This window comes from Staurois parvus, unplaced genomic scaffold, assembly GCF_062004578.1.
Source record: "Staurois parvus isolate SC_StPar_1 unplaced genomic scaffold, SC_StPar_1.0 ptg000418l, whole genome shotgun sequence".
In the NCBI taxonomy this organism is placed as follows: domain Eukaryota; kingdom Metazoa; phylum Chordata; class Amphibia; order Anura; family Ranidae; genus Staurois; species Staurois parvus.
In genome coordinates this window covers 1,609,124-1,632,101 of record NW_028318214.1, presented here as the reverse complement: position 1 = coordinate 1,632,101, position 22,978 = coordinate 1,609,124, and the positions used below count along the sequence as shown (strand labels likewise).

Genomic DNA, 22,978 nt, shown 5'->3' with positions numbered 1-22,978 from the left:
GAGATCATATCCCCCTTATGTATTATACATGGAGATCATATCCCCCTTATGTATTATACATGGAGATCATATCCCCTTTATGTATTATACATGGAGATCATATCCCCCCTTATGTATTATACATGGTGATCATATCCCCCCTTATGTATTATACATGGAGATCATATCCCCCCTTATGTATTATACATGGTGATCATATCCCCCCTTATATATTATACATGGAGATCATATCCCCCTTAATCTCTTCTTCTCAAGAGAGAATCAATTCGGTTCCTCTAATCTTTCCTCATAGCTGAGCTCCTCCATGCCTCTTATCAGTTTGGTTGCCCTTCTCTGCACTTTCTCCAGTTCTCCAATGTTATTTTTGTAAATTGGTGCCCAAAACTGAACTGCATATTCCAGGTGAGGTCTTACTAATGATTTGTACCGGGGGAAATGATATCTCTCTCTCTGGAGTCTATACCTCTTTTAATACAAGAGAGGATTTTGCTCGCTTTAGAAATCGCAGCTTGGTGGTTTCCTTGAGGGTCAATGGGAGCTTGGACTGAGGAGAAGAAACTTGCCCTCCCGTTTTGCCATTGTCATTGGTTCGGCGGTTCCTGACGTTTAATATGGGAACTGTGGGGTCCTGGTAGGGTAGGTTTTTCCCCGAGGACCGGTTCAGGGTGTTGTAGGTTGCGGGTTTTTTAGGTTGGGTCGGGTTTTGTTGTCATAGCAGTGGCAGGGGTCTCAGGTTCGTGTAGGCCAGTATGGTATAAAAACAGTATATGGAGTGTAATGGGTAGGGCCCATCTCAGTATGGGTATACCTTACCTATTGAAGTGACAGCAGTTGGGGCTATTGGACATCGGGCTGTATCGGGGGTCAGAAGGGTCAACAAGTTGTCCCTGAGCTAGTGTAACTGCACCTAGGGGCCGGAATAGGAATGTGGTGGGTGGTGCAGCCAATGTGGAAGTAAAAAGGGGGCCTTCAGGAACCTGAGACAAAAAGGAAAGGGTCAGAACTTATTTTAATGCTAAAAAGAATTTGTTATGTTAATTTATGATTTTTGTTAATAAAAGGGCTGCTATGGCCATTTGAAATCCAAGTTAAGTGTTTGGTGTCATTTTTTATTAAGGCGAAGGTTTATGGGTTATGATGGGGTTTCATGGAAGCAGCAAGTCAGCAATATTTCAGTCATGATTCCACAATTCTTCTCCAATTCTTGTATCAAAAGTGTCATCAACACCGACTGAACACCTAAGGTTATATAAGGATGGTCCCTTACCGACTTTCTATGAACCTGTTAGACTAAAGAGTGGTCTTAAAACACTAATATGATCTCTCAGGGCGTCCAAATCACCTTCAATAACTGTCTTAATTGAATCCAGGATGACCGTCACTCATACATAGGTAAACCAATTGTCACCATATCCATTAGGAAAAGTTAAAAAAAAAGAGAAAGCATCTCCATAGTGTAAAACCCCTTAAAAGTTTTATTGCAATCCAAAAATTGCACACACTTGATATAAAAATACATGTGCATGTAAATAGATATACTGGATCTGCATCCACAAACATTTCCTGGAAGGTGGTGAAGCGCGAGGACGTCAGCAAAAGGCTCCGCCCAATGTGTTTTGTCATCCAAAGACGTCTTCCAGGAGGAGCACACGAACCCAGAAGTAAAACCGGGTTGGAAGCCCTGTCAGTGGTGACAGTAGGCCGCTGGAGGGCTCCGGTCTAAGGTATGTACTTCATAATGTGCTAGTATGCGATACATTCTAGCACATGATGCCATTGTCTTGCAGGGTTTTTTTATTTTTTATTTAAAGGCCGCAGTTTACTACCACTTTAAGTGCTTGGGTGTAACTTGAAATTGTTACTAAACCCAGGACCCTGCATTCACTATATCTGGTCTCTCCGGACCCTGCATTCACTATATCTGGTCTCTCCGGACCCTGCATTCACTATATCTGGTCTCCCTGGACCCTGCATTCACTATATCTGGTCTCCACGGTTTCTGCATTCACTATATCTGGTCTCCCCGGACCCTGCATTCACTATATCTGGTCTCCCCGGACCCTGCATTCACTATATCTGGTCTCCAGGGGTCCTGCACTCACTATATCTGGTCTCCCTGGACCCTGCATTCACTATATCCGGTCTCCCCGGACCCTGCATTCACTATATCTGGTCTCCCCGGACCCTGCATTCACTATATATGGTCTCCCCGGACCCTGCATTCACTCTACCTGGTCTCCCCAGACCCTGCATTCACTATATCTGGTCTCCACAGTACACACAACATGGAAATACAAATATGTTAGTAAATTTAAACTGCTAAATACCTTTTTGGCTGTATATAGCAGTCTTGTTATTTCTATCAGTATTAAAGCGATTTAAGTGTTTAAAGTGGTTAAAGCTTGTAGGAGGAGTTTTCATTCTCCAGGAGGATGCAGGACCCTAAATTTTATTTTTGGTGACAGGTTCTCTTTAATGAGACATCAGGGGTCTAAAAGATGTCTCACCTGTCTTCCAAAAAAGCTAATGGAATGCAGGTCACACTGGCTATACTGGCTGGGGAAAGTGTCATCAGGACCTGGAAGTGACGTTTTACAAGTTGCTTGTAGGTCATTAGCAGGAAAGGGAGATCAGTGAATGGGCATTTGCTGATCTCCCTGCCCTCTACCTGGCAGCACCCACCATGCCAGTCCTGTGTCTGCCAATGGGTGCGCAAAACATGGTGGGGGCATGTGTAGGGGGATCAGTACTTACGGGTAGGGTGTGTAGAAGAGATAAAGCTGCTGCACAGCCATTGGATCACTTCCATCTGAAGAGTTAACCCCCACCACCACCACAACCAGTGTATGGCATACGGTGTTGGCAGTAAAGGGATTACAGTGACGCACTGTTTTAAAAAAAATCCTTTAAATACAAAACATTAATAATAATCAGCAAAGCTGATTAGACAGCTCTGGCTCTGACTCAGTAGAGAGCATGTCAGACCACTGCAGAGAGACCACTGCTTCCACACAGAGAGCAAGGATCCCACTATGCAGCAAGCTGGAAGAGGACAGGCTTTCTACTCAGGCTGTGGCTGTTTTATAAAGGAAATGAAATATAAGGCTGGATTAACATGTACTATGTGTACGCATTTAGATGTATCCGCTTGCATGGGGACAAGGCCATTGTCATCTGACAGGCAGTGTCAGCGGCTGTCAGAATACAAGTAGTGACCTCAGCTAATTGGCTGTAGTAACTGTTTGGCCAAAAATGATTTGCCTGGCTACTTTGATTTTCGGAGCAAAGGAGTTCACATGAGAAGGCGTCAACAGAGCCAACCACGGCTCGAATCAGAAAACATATTTAGAACACTCTGTATAGCATACCACTTAAAGAGGTATTAAACCCAAACACAGACATTTATTTTATTGCAACTAACCAAATCTTAGATGTGATGGCTGCATTAGTTTTATTTTTTAGCCTTGTATTCAACTCTGCTTATACATCTAACACTTCCTTCCCCCTAGACTGACAATGCTGCTGTCTGCTGTACCTCCTGTGCTCCTTCATCCAGAGTGGGGGCACTCTATTACAGAAGGTCTGTTACTGGCCAGATCACCAGGTGAAAACAGAGGGGACAAAAACTTAAATAAGAAAACCAATGCGCATCTAATGATTGGTGCAATATACACTCACCGGCCACTTTATTAGGTACACCTTGCTAGCACCAGAAAAATCTCCCCCCAACCATTACGGTACAACCACCAGCCTGAACCGTTGATACGAGGCAGGATGGATCCATGCTTTCATGTTGTTTACACCAAATTCTGACCCTACCATCTGAATGTCTCAGCAACCAGTCTGCCCATCTCCTCTGACATCAACAAGGCATTTTCCTCCACACAACTGCCGCTCACTGGATATTTTCTCTTTTTCGGACCATTCTCTGAAACCCTAGAGATTGCTGTGCGTGAAAATCCCAGGAGGTCATCAGTTTTTGAAATACTCAAACCAGCCCATCTGGCACCAACAACCATGCCACGTTCAAAGCCACTTAAATCCCCTTTCTTCCCCATTCTGATGCTCGGTTTAAACTTCAGCAAGTTGTCTTTGCCACGTCTAGATGCCTAAATGCATTGAGTTGCTGCCATGCGATTGGCTGATTAGCCATTTATGTTACCCAGCAATTGAACAGGTGTACCTAATAAAGTGGCCGGTGAGTGTATGTGATTTTTGATTTTGGGTTTAATATCGCTGCAAAAGTAGATAAGCGAGCAGAAAAAAACAAAACGTTCTTTACGGTTCATCAACTACCAGCCAATAGTCACAGCTCAACGCACACCATAAAAGCAGCAAATACGCAATAAACAAGGATTCAAAAATCATCCAACTGTAACCAATTAATCTCCCATATTGTAGAATAGATAACAACATGTTGATGGATCTTCATATGTATTTGGTTGATAGAAAGTATACAGGAGGTTTTAATTAAACTATAAATTCGATTATCGAAAAAAGACATATAAAATGGAAAGAAATACCATTTATTGATATAATATTGTATAAATTATTATTTATATAAATTATATTTATATAAATATAACAAATACAATATTATTATTATTATTATATATATCCTGTATGATAATAATTTATGTTATTTTTTTTTTACAGTTATATTTGGCTAAAAGGAAATAAAAACACAGACAAAAGAAGTCGTTAACTGACAAAAGGCGGCCCGTACTATTTACTGCGGGCGAGTTCATCGGCGTCCTTTGTTGCGATGACTTATGCGTCTGTTCAATGAGACGGCATCATCTTTCCCCAGAGGAACTCTCCAGCCAGGCATGTTCTCCATACAATTATGGCCGACACAGGCCGCCCTGTATGTATAGCAGTTCTCCATCTGAATAACCACGCTCCTTCTACTCATCTGCAATGCAGATTTTACCTTCAGCCTGTCTTATGTTGTATCGCTTCCTTAAAAAAATAATTGAAAAAAAGGTATCTATCTACATACTGTACGCATCTATTTTATATTACAGGCAAAGTGGGCTCCCAGGGGCCCCCGTGGCTCTTATTATCCTGATCCAGACTTGACATTGCACCCACAACAAATCAAATCAAAGCAGCTTACAGACGCGGAGTCCTTCTGGCTTAGTGTCCAGCCATGGCACTAATGCATATTTAAACATCCATATAATCAATTGTGCAATAAAACTGTCCCTTTCATGCCTCCCATATGGTGCTGCACAACGGTGGGCCACACAATGCCCTTCCCTCTGCTGTCCCCCCATGGCTGGATTATCTGGGGACATCATCTGTCACCACTGAGCTTCATTAAGTGCTGTCTATATCTCCGATCATCATGTGATAATTGTAGAAGAAAGATAAGGGTTCATTTAAATGGGTGCAGTTCATTTATAAGGGTACAACTTCGCAGTGCTTTACATTATGATGGGGGAGGGGAGAAATGCTGACAGGACTATCTACGGCTCGAATTTTGAAATTCCACTCAGCAGTGTATGGTCAGCTTCAAGTGGTTCTAAAACCTGATTACCTTAATCACTTGACCTTCGGAAGGTTTTACTCTGTGCAGGAACTCCCCCTTCCAAGTCACTCCTCGTCTCTGCCCCCTACCCACCTCTGAGCACCATCCCTTTGTTCCATCCCCTACCCACCTCCAAGCACCATCCCTTGGTTCCATCCCCTACCCACTTCCGAGCACCGTCCCTTGGTTCCATCCCCTACCCACCTCTGAGCACTGTGCCTTGGTTCCATCCCCTACCCACCTCCGAGCACCATCCCTTGGTTCCATCCCTTACCCACCTCCGAGCACCGTCCCTTGGTTCCACCCCTTACCCACCTCCGAGCACCGTCCCTTGGTTCCATCCCCTACCCACCTCCGAGCACCGTCCCTTGGTTCCATCCCCTACCCACCTCCAAGCACCGTCCCTTGGTTCCATCCTCTACCCACCTCTGAGCACCGTGCCTTGGTTCCATCCCCTACCCACCTCCGAGCACCATCCCTACGTTCCATCCCCTACCCACCTCTGAGCACCGTGCCTTGGTTCCATCCCCTACCCACCTCCAAACACCGTCCCTTGGTTCCATCCCCTACCCACCTCTGAGCACCATCCCTTGGTTCCACCCCCTACCCACCTCCGAGCACCGTCCCTTGGTTCCACCCCCTATCCACCTCTGAACACCGTCCCTTGGTTCCATCTTCTACCCACCTCTGAGCACTGTGCCTTGGTTCCATCCCCTACCCACCTCCGAGCACAATCCCTTGGTTCCATCCCCTATCCACCTCTGAGCACCGTGCCTTGGTTCCATCCCCTACCCACCTCCGAACACCGTCCCTTGGTTCCATCCCCTACCCACCTCCGAGCACAATCCCTTGGTTCCATCCCCTATCCACCTCTGAGCACCGTGCCTTGGTTCCATCCCCTACCCACCTCCGAACACCGTCCCTTGGTTCCATCCCCTACCCACCTCCGAGCACCGTCCCTTGGTTCAACCCCCTACCGACCTCTGAGCACCGTCCCTTGGTTCCGCCCCCTACCCACCTCCAAGCACAATCCCTTGGTTCTACTCCCTACCTACTTCCGAGCACCGTCTCTTGGTTTCACCCCCTACCCACCTCCGAACATCGTCCCTTGGTTCCACCCCTTACCCACCTCCCAGTACTACCCCTTTTAGAGAATAAAAAGCTTAGTCTCATTCAATTGGAATTTGTTAATAATAACAAGAAAAGCAGTAAAATATATTCCCAGCAACCAGGAACAATAGACACCTCTCTAGCAACACTAGATCCCCCACAATAATAAATCCCCCAACAATGATAGACCCCCCCAGCAACAATGGATCTCCTGCAACAAAATACCACATCAGCAACAATAGACTCACCCCAGCATTATTAGACACCCAGCAACAACAACAGAACTCCCAGCAGACCTCTCCCTCAACAGTAGATCCCTCTCAGCAACAACTGACCCACTAGCAACATAAGACACTCCCAGCAACAATAAATTCCTCACCAGCAACAATAGACCCCCTATGCAACAATAGATCCCCCAGCGGCCAGCATCAATAGACCCTCCAGCACTCTCCAGCACTTGCCATTACATACATTCAGTGCTGGAGGTGCCGGAACTGTATTCCCCCGTGTTCCTGCTGAAAAAAAGTCCTAATTTTAACCCCCTTCATTACCAGACCCCCCTTCATGACCAATAATATCTGGTGATCCTGCCATAAAGGTCTTTGTGTATACCTTTCCTGTTATCAGGTGACATCAGGTGTCCCTGTCTCTTAGTTGTGTGCCTTCCGATTGAAAAACCACATTACAAAGCACATTGTCACATTATCAGGAAACCCGCCCTGAAAAATGCTACGCAACCATCACTGGAGTGCATGTAGACATGAAGTGGTTGAAAAGCGTCTGCGGGAGATCAACACTGCACTGTAACAAAAGATGAAAAAATGGTGAAAATAGTTTTTTTTTTTTTTTTAAATCACTGGTTCATGAAATATATTTATAGAGAGAGAAAGAGAACTACAAAAAGTCAATGCCATTCAGTTAGAACCTGCATCTCCTTTACAATTGCTTCCCCAGTACAGCACCATGCGGCTGCATTTAAAAATAACCCCGAATGAGTGCAGTCACGACATTTGAAGACGGTGTAGTAGGTGTTTTAATTATAAGTTTGCAGACAACGACTTGATTAAAGCGCATTAAAAGGTCATTGCTCGGTAAAAGGCCTGACTGTGAACTGTTATTTTTAGTCCATTACATCTGTTGGGTCATTTTATAAGTAGGAGCGCAATAAACTTGCTTTTACAGAATCTTCCTCCCTCTCCTGCACAATCATTCGTCCTGTGGAGGTCTCCCGGCTTTTACACTCCGCTGTAATTATCATCACACAGAACTGGCAAGCTTGGGTGGGGCGGGGGACATGGTTTGGGGGCATCCAATTAACATAATATTATAATATATATATATTTGAATAATATATTTATGAATAATAATTAATATTATTAACAGCTTCCCGAGCTACAGAGCGTATATATACATGTAATTTTGCTTTTCCGGGCAGGGGGCACACATGAGGAGGTGATTACCAAGGATCTCTGACGGGGAGGAGAACTGTTTTCTTTACTAACAGTTCTCCTCCCTGCACAGCACAGCCATCCAAAGCAGTGTGCTTACAGTGAAGAACACAGACACCACCCCATAGTAAAACACACCCAGCACACAGTTAACCCTTTAATCGCCCCTCATGTTAACCCCTTCTTGCCCAGTGCCATTAGTACAGTGTCAGTGCTTTTTTTTTTTTTTAGCACTGCTAATTATATTGGTGTCACTGGGGATATCAGTGACACCAAGTCAGTGTTCCCCCCCAGTGTCAGAATGTCCACCGCAGTTCTGCTTTAAGTTGCTGATCGCCACCATTACTAGTAAACAAAAAAAAAAATTCCCAGTATATATACCACCATTTTTAAATGCTGTAACTTTCACATAAACCAATTAATTTACACGTATTGGGATTTTTTTTTAGCAAAGACATGGAGCAGAATACATTTTAGCCTAAATTTATGATGAAATTTGATTTTTTACATTGTTTTACTGGACATTTTTAATAGAAAAAAGTCAACAATATTGTTTTTTTTCTCAATTGTCAGTGATCAAATACCATCGAAAGAAAGCTCAATTTGTGGGAGGAAAAGGACGTAAATTTAATTTGGGTGCAGAGTTGCATGACCGCGCAACTGTCAGTTAAAGTAATGCAGTGCTGTAATGCAAAAAAATGGCCTGGTCAGGAAGGGGGTAAATCCGCAGGAGGGCAAGTGGTTAATAATAATAATAATAATAATATTTACTTATAAATTATCATTATATATTAACTGTATAATAATATACATTATTAGAAATATAAAATGTAAATTATTTATAATTTGTTGTTAGAATTAAATTTTTTATATATATATATATATATATATAATGTACAGCGCTAAGCGAACCATTGGCGCTTTATAAATACTGTATAATAATAATTATATATATATATGTGTGAAAATAATTATTTGATCCCCTGCAGATTTTGTAAGTTTGCCCACTTACAAAGAAATGAAGGGTCTATAATTTTTATAAGTGTATTTGAATTTCTTATAAACTGTCAGAAGTGCAGATAGCAGAGGAAGGTGAGAACAGAAAGGAATCACACTTTGGACTGAGGTAAGTACACACTGTAGAATAATATGCTTTGTTCATTTTTCATTTCAGGGGTTTACAACCACTTTAAGCTGATCCCATTAATGGAGTTCTTTAAGATCAATGACAGTAGAGAGGTCAAGGCGAAAGTGGGGTTCTCAAAATCTGTCTATGAGACCCCATGATTTGTAGTATTGCCCCTGTACAACGTTCTTTGTGGAGAGACCCCAAACCACATCTACAAATTCCCCCAAGTTATAATAAAGTAAGCCCTGGAGTTCCTACTCTTTGCACAGTATGACTGCACTTTGCACTCCTTTTCAAATAATTTTGAAAACAGCAAGCACTCTAAATTCTAAGTACTAGGGGCTGGTGTTGTTGTGTGCTTTGATTGCAGTCCATACGGCACCCCGATATGCATCCTCATACAATCACAATCAGCACAGAGTCTCCAATCAGCAGATGACCTGTAATCAGCACATAACCTGCATCTCAATGTGCAAACCCTTAAAAATTCCTGAACATTTGGTAAAAATTAACTGTGGAGCTGGTGAAGCGGATGAAGTCATTTAAGGCTTAGCTCACACAGGTACGAAAACTCGATGGACCGCGTGTTATTCAGTGAACAGCGCCTGTCCCTCGACTCTTGTATACCAGAAGAGGTTTATGCTTTCCGAGCCAAACGAATGCACGATTCCTCCCCAGCCACTGTGCGTTTTCTGGCCTGTAAAAAGTACGCCGTGTGTTAACAGTCGGTCTTAAAAGATCAGTCCCTCAAAATGATACTTTGGCATTGGTTACGTACAGACTTTTTTTTTTTTTTTAAGTCCGCAAACGTGCAACTATATCGAAAAACCCGTAAGTGTCCGCAAAAAAGTGCAAGTGCAAAACACCACACGAAAAACGTGCACTTAGGGGTGTGTTTGTCCTACCCCCGAAAGGGGTTGGACCGTTCGCCTGATCCCCCGGGGCACGAAGCTCCTGACAGGGACAAGGTTCCCATTTGGTCCTCCTGGCCAAAAGGCCTGGTGGACCACCGTTCCTTATGCCCAGCCGAAGCCGGACATCCAGTACTAGGCGAGGGGGTTCTCCCGAAGAGAAAACCCCCTAGGGATCAGGGGAGGAAGGAACCGTATGGCCACACATCCTCCCCCTAGACTTCAGGTAAGGCCCGAGGACCCACACCCTCCATCCGTGAAAAAACACACACATAAGAACAGAAAAAGTGACAAAACGTGGGAGTGGTAAATAAATAGAAAATAAAAAAGTGGTACCGTGCCTAATAGTGCACAGACCAGGCCCTGAGGCCTGTAGCAAAAATTGCCCCGGACTTAGCCAAAAGACCTGGTCCTTAGGGCGCTGTGCAAAAAGAAGTGAAAAACAGTGGCCATGTGTCATCTTCACACCGTGGGGTCCCACACCCAAGTGTTACTAGTGACACCCCTGAGAGCGTCTTCCCCAGGGGGCACTGAGTTTGCGGACTTTTTGCGTCCCCAGCCCCTGGCCAGACCAAGGTAGCATGCTCAGATCAGGAGGTACTGGGTCTTTCCGGTCTCCCCAGAGGAATTACTCCCAAGGCCCCAGAACGAATCATGGCGCTCCCTGGTTTCTGTCCCTCCGGTACTAGCCTTCCGGACCCCCATCATACCAGTGAGGGTACTATACAACAACCATCCCCGTAAACTAGAATGGTCGGGAGCACCCCCACTGGACACTGATAAGAACAGATACTACACTTGATCTTAGCCAAAAGGCCGAGAAGCGATTGGTTACGTACAGACTGCTTACTTAAAGCAGAACTAAAAGCAAAACAGTTTGGATATATTTAGGGAGGGTTATAATCCCTGCCAGGTTATACTGACATCTGTATCCCATTGGGGAGATTTTCCTTCACTTCCCGTCCCATAGCCAAAAGGTGATAGGAAATCCCTCCAACGTGGTGGTCACCAAAGATCACCAGATCTCTTTGGAAGATTATTTTGTTCTAGTGAAAACCCAAAACTTGGGCTTTTCTTTTCATTCTCGATAATGGTAAACAGGCCAAATAAAGAAGGTGAATCTCCCTTAGAGGGACATGGAGAGCAATAAAATCCTGACTGGGGTTCTATTCCATCTCCACTCTATCCAAAACAACAAAAAAATTGTTATGAGAGCCCCTCCTCTCCCATCTATGCTATGAGATCTCCTTCACTCCCATCTACATTATGAGATACCCTCCTCTCCCATCAATGCTATGAGATCCCCTCCTCTCCCACCTATGTTATGAGATCTCCTTCACTCCCATCTATGTAATGATATCTCCTCCTCTCCCGTCTATGTTATGAGATCTCCTCCTCTCCCATCTACATTATGAGATCTCCTCCTCTCCCATCTACATTATGAGATCTCCTCCTCTCCCATCTATGTTATGAGATCTCCTCCTCTCCTGTCTATGTTATGAGATCTCCTCCTCCCCATCTACATTATGAGATCTCCTCATCCATCTATGTTATGAAATCTCCTCCTTTCCCATCTATGTTATGAGATCTCCTCTGCTTCCATCCATGTTTCGAGAGTCCCTCCTCTCCCATCAATATAATGAGATCTCCTCCTCTCCCGTCTTTGTTATGATATCCCCTCCTCTCCCATCAATATTATGAGATCTGCTCTTCTCCCATCTACGTTATGAGATTCCCTCCTCTTCCATCAATGTTTGAGATCTCCTCCTCTCTCTCCAGGTTATAAGATTCCCTCCTCTCCCATCAATGTTTTAAGATCTCCTCTTCTCCCATCTATGTTATGAGATCCCCTTCTCTCCTATCTATGTTATGACATCCCCTCCTTTCCCATCAATGTTATGAGAGCTCCTCCTCTCCCATTTATGTTATGAGATCTCTTCCTCTTCCATTAATGTTGTGAGATCTCTTCCTTTCTTGCATATGTTATGAGATCCCCTCCTCTCTCATCTTTGTTATGAGATCCCCTCCTCTCCCATCAATGTTATGAGATTTCCTCTTCTACCCATCCATGTTATGAGAGCCGCTCTTCTCCCATCTTTGTTATGGGATCCCCTCTTCTCCCATCAATGTTATGAGATCTCCTCCTCTCCAATCTATATTATGAGAGCCCCTCCTCTGCCATTTTTGTTAGGAGATCTCCTCCTCTCCCATCTATATTATGAGAGCGCCTCCTCTCCCATCAATGTTAAGAGATCTCCTCCTCTCCCATCTTTGTTATGAGATCCCCTCCTCTCCCATCAATGTTATGAGATCTCCTCCTCTCTCATCTTTGTTATGAGATCCCCTCCTCTCCCATCAATGTTATGAGATTTCCTCTTCTACCCATCCATGTTATGAGATCCCCTCTTCTCCCATCTTTGTTATAAGATCCCCTCTTCTCCCGTCAATGTTATGAGATATCCTCCTCTCCCATCTATATTATGAGAGCCCCTCCTCTCCCATCAATGTTGTGAGATTTCCTCTTCTACCCATCCATGTTATGAGATCCCCTCTTCTCCCATCTTTGTTATGGGATCCCCTCTTCTTCCATCAATGTTAAGAGATCTCCTCCTCTCCTATCATTGTTATGAGATCCCCTCCTCTCCCATCAATGTTAAGCAATCTCCTCCTCCCATCTTTTTTATGAGATCCCCTCTTCTCGCATCAATGTTATGGGATCCCCTCTTCTCCCATCAATGTTAAGAGATCTCCTCCTCTCCCATCTTTGTCATGAGATCCCCTCCTCTCCCATCAATGTTAAGCAATCTCCTCCTCTCCTATCTTTGTTATGAGATCCCCTCCTCTCCCATCAATGTTAAGCGATCTCCTCCTCTCCCATCTTTGTTATGAAATCCCCTCCTCTTCCATCAATGTTATGAGATCTCCTCCTCTCCCATCTCTGTTATGAGATCCCCTCCTCTCCCATCAGTATTATGAGATCTCCTCTTCTGCCATCTATGGTCTGAGATCTCCTCCTCTCCAGTCTACATTATGAGATCACCTACCATCCCCTCTATGCTATTGGGATGAGGACAGCGGAAAGGTTCTGTAGTCCTGTTCTAGGGTGACAACACAACTACTCCACAGACACAGTACAGTGAATGTACATTGTCACGGTAGGACAGGAAGAGTGTTACTGGCAGGATCATCAGGTGGAAGACTAAAAAAAGAAAACTAATGCAGCCACCAAATCTAACAACTGGTAAGCTGCATTAAATTTGCATATTTGTTCTTGGGTTCACATACATACATTTTGAAGTTGTTGCTCTGTTTGTTTTTTTCAGTCCCAAAGATTATACCACTGAATCCCCCTAAAAATTTAAAAATAAGTGTTCCTATTGTACTATATATATATATATATATATATATATATATATATAGTTGTGCTCAAAAGTTTACATATCCTGGCAGAAACTGTGAAATTTTGGCATTGATATTGAAAATATGACTGATCATGTCAAAAAATACTCTCTTATTGAAGGATGATGATCATATATGAAGCCATTTATTATCACATAGTTGTTTGGCTCATTTTTAAACCATAATGATAACAGAAATCACCCAAATAGCCCGGATCAAAAGTTTCCCTCCCCTGGAATGTTTGTCCTTGGTACAGACACACAAGGTGACACACACGGGTTACAATGCCAATTAGAGGTTAATGTTCCACATCTGTGGCTTTTTAAATTGCAATTAGTGTCTGTGTATAAATAGTCATTGAGTTTGTTAGCTCTTACATGGAAGCACTGACTAGGCTAGATACTGAACCATGGGGATCAGAGAAGAACTTTCAAAAGTCCTGCGTAACAAGGTAATGGAACTTTAAAAAGATGGAAAAGGACATATAAAGATGTCCAAAGCCTTGAATATGCCAATCAGTACTGTTAAATCACCTATTAAGAAGTGGAAAGTTCGGGAATCTCTTGATACCAAGCCAAGGTCAAGTAGACCAAGAAAGATTGCAGCCAAAACTGACAGAAGAATTGTTCGGGATACAAAGGGAAACCCAAAGGTAACCACAAGAAAAATACAGGCTGCTCTGGAAAAAGACTGTGTGGTTGTTTTGAAGGAGCACAATATGATGACACTTCAACAAAAATGAGCTGTGTTCCCCCTCGTTCCAGCTGAAAAAAGCCATATATATACAGTGAAAAAAATATTGGATCCCCTGCTGATTTTGAATGTTTGCCCACTCACAGAGAAATGATCACTCTAAAAATCGAATGGTAGGTGTATTGTAACACTGAGAGACAGAATAGCAACAAAAAATTCAAAAGAAATGCATGTCTAACAAATGATGCACTGATTTGCATGTTCATGAGGGAAATAAGTATTTGATCCCCTTCACAAAACATGACTTAGTACTTGGTGACAAATCCCTTGTTGGCAATCACAGAGGTCAGACATTTCCTGTAGTTGGCCACCAGGTTTGCACTCATCTCCGGAGGTATTTTGGCCCACTCCTCTTGGCAAACATTCAAAATCAGCAGGAGATCAAATATTTATTATCTTCACTGTATACAGTGGTGTCCCGAGACAGGTGCGGGGGGTGCGGGTGACACCGACCACACGGGGTGACACCGGACCCACTCCACAAAAAAGGTAAGTTGTAAAACAAGCCGACGATCCCCGCAGGATGCCTCAGATCTGTGGACTGAGCATAATGGATCGGAGTCCGATCCATTATGCTCAATCCGCAGATCCGATCCATTCTGCAGGGATCGTCAGAGGGGGTGTCACCAAGTGTTACCGCACCGGGTGACACCTACCCTAGGGACGCCTCTTGACTGTATATATATATAAATTTAAAAATGGATGCCTTTCTTATTTTTCTACTTATTACATCATACAGAGTGCTATGTCTTGCTAGCTAGTCAGTCTGGATTTCCTAACTGTGCTTGACATCCCAGACACGTCAATGGCTTCACCATTTGTGAAGAGAAGTTGGAATGTTACAATTACTTGAAAAAAAAAACCTTTAAACAGCTGTTTTAAATCAGATATGATGTCATATTACATACGCATACTATTATATTTATCCAGCAAAGAAAAACACGGCATGTTTGCGACAAAGGGCAAACTTTTTTTTTTTTGGCTTAATGAGAACCAAACGTAAAGTGAATCCAAACCTATTTTTATTCCTTTAAAATAACAAACACTTTATACTTACCTGCTCTGTGTAATGGTTTTGCACAGAGCAGCCCGATCCTGCTCTTTTCAGGTCTCCTACCGACGCTCCTGGCTCCTCCTCCCTGCTGAATGCCCTACATAGCAAGCCACTTGATATGGATGCACTTGTGTGGGCTTGATCCCAAGCCAGCTCTGTGTGTCCATTGACACACACAGTGTAGCTAGGCACCCCCTCTCCTCCCTGGCTGTGAATGACAGCAGCAGAAGCCAATGGCTGTCTCTGCTGTCTCTGAGCCAATTAGGAAGGAGAGAGAAGAGAGCTTCTGCTGTTGTGCACATCACTGGATCGAGATTGGGCCCAGGTAACTATAAGGGTGGGAGATGCATGCAGAAGGTTTTTTACTTGGACCTGTGGAGCATGGAGGAGAAGACACTGGGGGGACCGGTCTAGCAGTGTGGAGGAGGGTAAGCAGATCTTCTTTTGTATGTCCCCTCAACCTACATGAGCAAAGTTCGGGTGAAGCCCCACTGCAAAGGGTAATTTTTCAGTTTCCCAAAATTGGGCCTCAACATCCTATTTTTTCTTCAGATTGCCTGTATATTGTTGGATTACTGGCAACCAAGGCCGGCATCCCTTAGCGTAGGTGTCCAAGCCATAGCACAGGCTGGTCTGACAATGTAAATCATCACTTTAATGAATATTCCTTTTTTAGTTCAAAGGAAAAGTTTCTGGATAAGCTGGTTTTCATCAATGATTACATGAGTTTGTCTGATCCCGTATTCTTCAGAAGCATTTACAGCATGGACCTTTAATATATTTCCCTGTGAATTAACAACACCCAATTACCGACAAAATCCTCTTTAATAACTTCAATACTGTCTGATCACCTCCTCTTTATTATGTCACCTGTCCATCTTCATGCTGTGTACAAACTGGCGTCCTTCCTTTCATGTGTCCTCCACCATGGCTTTGAAGGACACAAAAGAAGAAGCAGACTAAATCTTGGTTTGAAAAGAGAGAACAGACTTTTGGGTCTTACGGCCAATGGAAAAAGGTAGAGAAATGTTAAAGGTCACCTTCATGATTTTTTAAGACTAAATCTGTAATTTTTTATTAAAAGTGTTCTTTTAAAGCTCCATTTTCAGGCTTAACCCATCAGCAGTCAGATTCTCCTCTATTAAACCCTCCACAGTGGGAAGGTGTTGATAGCAGTCCCCACATCACATCTTGTTGACATAGGTACTGGTCAACACAGGTGGTGGGTTGCCTTACACATGGCCTAAGTGAGCAGGTGAGCCGACCCCCAATGTAACACTGACCTTCTGGGTATTACAGGACCTTCCCCAATGACTCTCTACCCAATGTGTGGGCGGCAAGCAAAGACCAACCCCCGATCCACCCTCCTGGCTGTGTGCTTCATCCTCTTCACTCCCCAGGTGTAAGGAATGGACTCTTGGTCCCAAGCCCTGCCGGTGACTGCTCATTTCTCTGCAGATGCAGGGATCTAATGTTCTCCCTGGCTAAGAATGGGAGGAACAGAGGGGTAAACCAGCTTTCAAAGTCCACCATGTCTCTCCTGGATCTAGGATGGGGGAACCCCAGTGCACCCTCCCGTCCTCTAGGTGGGGGAGAGCAGGAGCACAGCAGTTGGATATTGCTTTTTTTCTCTTCCTCTACCATCTGACCCACCTCCCTACTAGTTCCTTCCTAGTCTCCCAGCCTTCTCCAGGGGGAGGAAGGCACCTTAAAGGGGAACCTACTTTACCACCTGCCTACATCCCACTGTCCCTCACAACAGCTTTCATGGATGGTTCCATAGCTTAAAATGTTTAGGCAGATTCATTAGGTAGTGTCATCCACCTGGCCAAGTTGAAGAACATCCTATTGGAGGATTGGTTGGGCTGACACCATGATGTCACATTCTGATTCTCCAAAACAAGATCCCTCCAAGGGGACAGGGTAAGAGAAACAGAGCTTTTGAAGAACAGTATTACTAAATTGTTTTAGACAAAAATGTATGTGCCAGTACAGTGATGCATATCTGACTCATTTCTGTACCCCTGAAACCCCTAATTCAGATACCACTTTAACATAGGTCCATCCTCCACAGCATCCCTCTTTTATCTATTGGGGCAGCACAGTGGCTAAATGGTTAGCACTTCCACCTGCCAGTACTAGGGTCGTTGTTTCAAATCCCAGCCATGGCACCACCTGCCTGGAGTTTTCATGTTCTCCCTGTGCCTGCGTGGGTTTCCTCTGGGTACTCCGGTTTCCTCCCACACTCCAAAGACATGCTGGTAGGTTAATTGGATCCTGTCTAAATTGGCCCTAGTATGTGTATGTATGAACGTGAGTTAGGAACCTTAGATTGTACACCTCTTGAGGGTTAGGGACTGATGTGAATGTACAATATATAAATGTAAAGCGCTGTGTAAATTGACGGCACTATATAAGTACCTGAAATAAATAAATAATATTCTCAGAAAAATAATTTTTCATTGTCTAACTCCAAAACTATGACCAGAATATTTTTTAAGGAGCATATAGTGAGTTTGTTATGTTCAAGACTAAAAAATATATAAAATGTTTCTTTTTTATCCATAAATTTTATTTTTTTTGTTTTTGAATATTCTGTATTTAGCACTTGTATTCAGCAAGTAGCAAGCTCTAGCCAAGTGCACCAGCCTTTTGGAGGTTCATTTTCCACTCAGTTGAATGAAGGTGGACAGCAAAAGAGATCACATTACACAGCCTGCTGAAGGAGTCCGAGAAGGAACGCAGACACCCCCCTCTCCTAGTATAGATGGGACCATCTGGTTTAGTCAGTTTTAGGCTGTCAACAACCCAAAGTGCAGTGTTGGGCTTTTTTATGTGTCCTGTATTACATTTTTCTTTGTAAAATACATTTTGTATACATAGTGAACGCAAAATGATATAAAGTATCAGTTTATAGACTTGCAAACCTTAATAGAAAAAAAATAAACTAATCGAAAGCAGTTATGCTTTCACTTTAAGGAAACCTCCAGTTTTGATTATATTTGTCAGGATTTTCATTCTACACTTTCTAAATGTACTTTCCCGTAAGACAAACCATGCTAACTTGTCAGATGTGTCCAAATTTGATGTAAAAAACTGACAGAATAATTGCTTTTATTTGGCTGCACACTGTTCTCTTTCCCCCTAGCTTTCCTTCAGTCTACAGCCACCTGACATGGAAAGTTGAAGTAAAGAGTATAACAATAAAAAGGCTGGTGAAAAAAAATCTAGTCTAATGTGACCACAGTTTCAGATTCTATAAGGATTAGGGTGGCGTGAATTATTTGAAAGTCTTTAATATTGCAAAATCAATTTGCAAATTAGACTGTTTTCAACTTTGTAGCTACATTGGCAACAATGTGGGAACAAGCTTTCAAAGCAGTTGACACTGATACTATAAAAAAAGAAAAAAATTATAAAATCTGAACTACACTATACAGCCAAAAGATTTCCTGACCTTCACATCTTTTTCAACTTGTTATGTTAGACATTCTATTCTAAAACCATGGGCATTTATGTGGAGCTGATCTCCCTTCCCTTCCCTCTATGTATCTATGGAGCAGCACTCTTCAGGGAAGGTTTTCCACAGCCTTTTGGAGTGTGTCTGTGGGAATTTGTGCCCATTTATTAAAAAAAAAAAAAAGAATTTGTGTATTCAAGTACTGAGGTTGGATTTGAAAACCTGGCTCACAATCATTGCTCCAAGTCATGCCAATAGGATTGTAGTCAGGGCTTTTGTGCAGGTTCCTCTACATCAAACTCATCAAACCATGTCTTTATGAAGCTGGCTTTGTACACAGGAGCAAAGTTATTCTCAAATGGAATTGGGCCTTCACCAACGTTGGAAGCAAAAAACTGTCTAAAATGTCTTTGCATGCTGTAGTAATAACAGTACCCTTCACTGGAAACACCTGAACTACAAAAATTGAAAGGGAGGGTCCACAAACTTTGTCCATAAAAGTAGGTATAATGGTCATACAACACGTACATTTTCACCACATTCAGAAATTTAGACATATACATATACATTTTTCACTACTCAAGGAATTTCAATTCTGCTCAGTCAACCATGTGGTCCAACCATTGATAGCCAGACAGAATATCTAGCTTGCTGACTGGACAGTAATGTAGCAGCATCATACCACTGGGTCATCACAGTGGCTAAATGGTTAGCACTTCCACCTGGCAGTACTAGCGTCATTGGTTCAAATCCCAACCATGACACAACCTGTCTGGAGTTTGCATGTTGTGTCTGTGTGGGTTTCCTCTGGGTACTCTGGTTTCCTCCAACACACCAAGGACATGCCTGTAGGTTAATTGGATCCTGTTTAAATTGAGCCTAGTATGTGTATGTATGAATGTAAATTAGGGACTTAGATTGTATGCTCCTTGAAGGTTAGGGACTGATGTGAATGTACAATATATATATGTAAAGCGCTGCATAAATTGATGGTGCTATATAAGTACCTGAAATAAATAAATCACTCTGCTCTTCTACTTTAAACACTCTGCTGTGACATTGTTTACAGATACTGACATCTCTAGCTGTCCTTAAAGTAAATTTGTCACAATCCTTGGAAATTTGAACTAAGCACATGATTTAAAAATACATACTGTAAGCTGTAGGGTAGTTGCAGTGACAACTACATGTATTAGTGATCAATAGATCCTGTGATATAGATAAATGAAGCTAAAGGTGCATATTGACATCGCCTGTGTAAGCTCTAAGCTTGGCCTCACCACCTCCATATTGTTCCTTTAATGTAATGGATGGTCTCAATCTCCAAGACAGAGACTCAGGAGGTAGAGGAGGCAGAGCCAGTCTGAATTCTTACAAATTTCTTTCTATATTTGGGTGTCTGCTGATCTATCTGTGAAGGTTTCCATTCATCTATTTGGATCTGCTGATCTGTGAAGGTTCTCATTCATTCATTTGGATCTGCTGTCCTGTGTAGGTTCTCAGTCATATGATTGTTTTGACATTTTCAAAGAAGGCAACCTTTGCTTTTTGTTAATTTTTATCATATATTGATTTCAAATTGCTAAAGTGTGCTGTAAATGAATGAAAATGTGCACTTTTCCAGGTGGGCTTGTTGCTTAGAAATGACTGAAGAATGACTGGAGGTGTGGCAAAGGTGTGCCTTATGTCAAAAAAGTGTGTTCATGCTGAAAAAAGTTCTGATTTCATCAAATAAAGCTAAGTATTCTCTTCTGGATTCACTTCCCGTCTCTCTGTCTGCATAGAGAGTATTTCCCCATTGATGCTTATGAGGCATCCCTTGGCAAACTGACCAAAGAGCAGACAGCAGGATGTTGAAGAACCAGAGGAGGAAGTGTTGACTTTGGAAGATTGTCATAGAAAATGCTTCATGGGCAACAGAATTAAACAACTCAATTCCATCTATGGAGACACCCAGCATACCTCAAATATTAAACTCCCAAAACACAAAAGATCTTTCTGTACCTGGAAGGATGAAATGTATTGCATCTATTTCCTCTGACCTCCTTCTTACTACTAGAGTTCAGCTCCAACCAAACATTTTCCTTTTGTTAGGAATATAGTGTGGAAATGTTAGAACCTTTGTCAAGGATTTTTTTGGCATCTCTATTTCCAATGGGGAGATTCCTCACCAGTGCCAGGAAGTCAAAGTCAAAGAGACATGAAGGGATGGTCCACTTCCCTAATGGGGACAGAGACAGTAACTATTTTTAAGAACAGTGGGGAAGGGTTAGAACTTCACTATGTGTACCTTCCTGTTCGGGTGATAGGAAAGGGGAAATCTCCGCAATGGACCTTCCTTATACAAAATAAATTAGACTTATTGCAAGGCCATGGTCAACACAACACTTGTACCAAAGTTACATTACTGCATTGGGTCCCCTATTTAAGGTCAATCTATTATGTGAAGGTAACCTGCATGGTTCTTAAACATTGGTACTAAACATTTCTGATAAATTTCATTGCTTTTGCACAAGGAAGGTGAGCTGATGATAATAGTTTATCCATGCAAGATGGCATTATCCATCCACTGACAACATTACCTACTGGAATTTATGTGGCTTGAACAGATAAGAGAGCAACTGGTGCGAACTCCCTTGCACCAATGTCATACAAGCAATTGAAAGCTGCTAGATTTCCCAACCATTATCCTCTCTTGCTGCCAATGAATGGACGTGTCAGCTTTCCTCTGAACTTTAAGGGACCATTTCTCAGGATCAAAGCAGTGTCTATTGGCATGAACAACAGGGGTGGTAAGCCACTTCCAGTAGTAATTATAAACAGACATACCGGAATATACATTAGTGTGCAGGGCCCTCTCATTCCTCCTGTATTGAATTGTATTGTAACTGTACTGTCTGCCCTCACGTTGTAAAGAGCTGTGCAAACTGTTGGTGCTATATAAATCTAATAATTATTAGTATTCCTGAACAGAAATGGTAACCTTTCTCATAAGACAGCCTGGCTTCCACTCATGCAACAAAATGAGCAGAGAAATTGGGAAAAATGGAAGACTGGAACCAAATTTGGCAACTGCAATGCAATTTTCGTTCAATGTCTACAGACAAATTATAAACTACCTTTGAGATGGAATCAAGTGCCAATTAGTTCATCCGAATTTACAAATGCTTTCAGGGGTGTGATGAGCCCCACACCTTCTACCACATTCAGTGGACGTTCCCTATTGTTCGCACACTCTTGTCTAGCGCCTATTAAATGATAACTACAATACTGCATCATGCCCTGACACAAGGGAAGCCCTAATTATTAAGAGACCGGTTGAGTTCTCCATACTCTCAATTTAAGCTGCTATTAGGTCTTTTTTTATTGCATCAAAACAAACAATTGTCAAAGCCTGGCAATCCTCATTCCTCAATCCACAGGAGATAGTAGCACAAAGTCTCCTGGGCTCTGCTGAATGAGAAAATAACTGCTACACCGACAGAGACCTTGTTTACATTTGAGAAAATCTGGACCCTGTGAGTCGAAAATTTCCTCCCTTCAGATTTTGACCACCCTCTCCTCAACATCTGACAGTTGTGACTCATAAACCAATGTGTTATACTCAATCCCCATCTGCTCATCCATTTTCTACACTACTCTATCCTATGACCCTGACCTTCTCCCCTCTTTTTCTCACCCCAACCGATTACATTCTATACTTCTGTACAGGCACTGAGTATACTCCTATAAAGAGAGAAGTCATGAGATGGGCCAGCAACTAGCACAGTGAACATAAGTTTATCTTTATTCTTCGTCATTATATTTAGAACCAACATTTGATACTATTGGAATAATCAATGGAATGGCCAGGGCTAATGAGTTAAATGTTTCTTATTGTTATGCTGTGACTGTAAACTGGGTTACCCACTGTGGTGTATGGGGAGTACTTCTCTTTTGGATTGTTATCCAAAAAATCTACTGAATAAGTAAAACAGCCTGCCTTCCATTAGCTGTAGCAAACGACTCCACTTACTGATCACAGCAATTCCTTTCAATGCTGGTGTCAGGACCCAGGTCTGAACCCGCACCCTCTGCTGGCGATGTCACCTAGAATGCTGCACAGCTCCCTGAACAATTCCTTGAATGATTCTACCTTGAACCTTTTGTGTCTTGAAACTTAAACCTTTTGCTCCTCTCAT

General features: G+C 42.7%; 1 protein-coding gene and 1 pseudogene across 1 annotated transcript in view; both read right to left on the bottom strand.

Moving 5' to 3' along the window:
- The window catches only part of PPP1R9A (protein phosphatase 1 regulatory subunit 9A), a 312,177-nt gene that overhangs the window by 183,617 nt on the left and 105,582 nt on the right, over positions 1–22,978 (bottom strand). The gene's annotated exons all lie outside the window — the stretch shown is intronic.
- On the bottom strand, positions 10,845–10,959 carry LOC149454745 (U2 spliceosomal RNA; annotated as a pseudogene).